General features: G+C 49.2%; 1 protein-coding gene across 3 annotated transcripts in view; it reads right to left on the bottom strand.

Annotated features, from left to right (window-relative positions):
- The window catches only part of LOC135904613 (titin-like), a 71,220-nt gene that overhangs the window by 46,767 nt on the left and 22,544 nt on the right, over window positions 1-1,909 (bottom strand). The gene's annotated exons all lie outside the window — the stretch shown is intronic.

The following is a 1,909-nucleotide window of genomic DNA, read 5'->3' as shown; positions in this document are numbered from 1 at the left end:
CTGCGAAGAGAGAAACGCTCGTGTACGGAATGCGACCGCGCTCCACATTGTGGCGATAGTCGCGAATAAATGGTTCACTTTAACAAAGCATGCGCTTCACCAGACTGGAGGTCAACGAAGCAATGCATGATAGGTACGAATGTGGTGGACGTGAAAACAGCAGCCGCGCATGCGTCTCTGTAAAGACCTAACGAACGGTTTCTTCACGCGTCAGTATTGCTACGCATTTCCCGGTTTAACAGCAATACATCAAGGGTCACGTCTTCGGAAGCACCTCTAACCATGTTACCTGAACACTCTGAACGACATCTATCTGGACAAGCCCGCTCGTCGCGGTGCTCCTGAACTCAGGCGTATACAGCGTCTACGCCTGCGCGGGGGATCAGCGACACCTTTCAAGAGAAACTAAGGATGTAAATGGTTGAAAAAAAAAAACACTGAACATTTCGGAAAAGAACAGTCTTTGTTTTTTCAACCAGGATAAAATTGAAAAAGAAAGATAGCTCTCCCGCAGAATTGTTCTGTTAATGCGATGCGATTCCTTTCGACGTATTTAAAAGTTTGGCCAAAAGGAGTTCGGCAGTCTGCGAAGCACCTGGTGGCAAGGACTTTGCTTCAACCAACCCTGAGCCCCCTCGCCTATCGCGTGCGTCAGATTCCCCCTTCTTCTGAGGCGTGTAAAAGGAACTGGTCCGAGTTTGGAAATGTGCACACCAAGCTACTCAAAAGGCTCCCAGGAGATCGCGTGCAAGAACTTGTTTACGTGCACTCGAACCTCGGTCGGTCTTGGCGCTTTGATGTGAAATCAATGCTATGAGGTGAAATCGCGCCTGCATTTTGAACCCGGCAGCTCTGACGGGCCTTTTGTGATGCAATAATATAACAATGATATTATTTTCAGTGTTAGAGAAATAAATGTGTCGGGTTTCTCATCGCTCTGTGCGCAATCGTCCTTTGTCAATTTTTTGTACATTTCTGAAAAATGAAATACGAAAGAAGCCTGTCATTTTCACGTCCCTCAAAGTTTCATGAAATTTTACATCTCTAGCAGAAACCCAAGGCGTGCACATGTCGTCGACTCGGCTTGTCAGCTTCCCGTATAAAAGCTCTTTGTGAACTCCTTCGGCCAGCTATAGTTTTGCAGCGGCAGTTGCGGCAACGGATGCTACGTATGGCAAACAGAATTACTTTTCGTCTACCGGTGCGCAATCCTTTATTTACCCTCATTTGATTCACACGGCCTCTGCTGCTGCCGCCAGCCGTGGATGCTGTTAAGAATGGCTAGCTGCGAAACAAGATTGCCACACAGTTACGACAGGGCGACACGACGCGCACCTCCCCCTCTCCGTCGCTGCAGCTGGGAGGCGTTCGAAGAAGCGGCCTTTGCGCTGGAATCCGCCGCCTTCCACCCGCCCCATCGACATTGTGACGGAACGAGTTCGGTGTTTGAACAATGTTTCCGGAGTTCCCCAACGCGGAGCTGATTTGACACGCATGGACAAGCTGCCGCGGGAACGACGTATTTTGGGGCTTCTCACGGTTCTGCATGACGCAAAACAACGAGCGACCCTCGATCGGCACCGATAGTTCCCGGAACGGCACCCCGCCAACGCCGTCGTTTGGGCATCGGAATGTGTGTGCCTTTGTGTCTGTAAACTGATCTGCAGAGCAGCGGCGAGTTGGTGATGAGTAAACGAACAGTCGCCGCCTCGTATGACCGGCGGATCGAGTGTATAAAAACTGTGGTTGTGCGAATGCTGAACACACTTCTCTTGAGCAGTCATGTTAGACTGATTCACTTCTCTCATGCAGTCATGTTGGACTGATACTCTTTTTCTCAAGCAGTCATGTTAGACTGATTTAATTTCTGTAAATAAACCCTTTTCCTCGTTCTCGATGAGAAATAGTT

This window comes from Dermacentor albipictus, chromosome 2, assembly GCF_038994185.2.
Source record: "Dermacentor albipictus isolate Rhodes 1998 colony chromosome 2, USDA_Dalb.pri_finalv2, whole genome shotgun sequence".
Lineage (NCBI taxonomy): Eukaryota > Metazoa > Arthropoda > Arachnida > Ixodida > Ixodidae > Dermacentor > Dermacentor albipictus.
The sequence above is the reverse complement of the archived record's forward strand: the minus strand, read 5'-3'. Positions and strand labels throughout refer to the sequence as shown.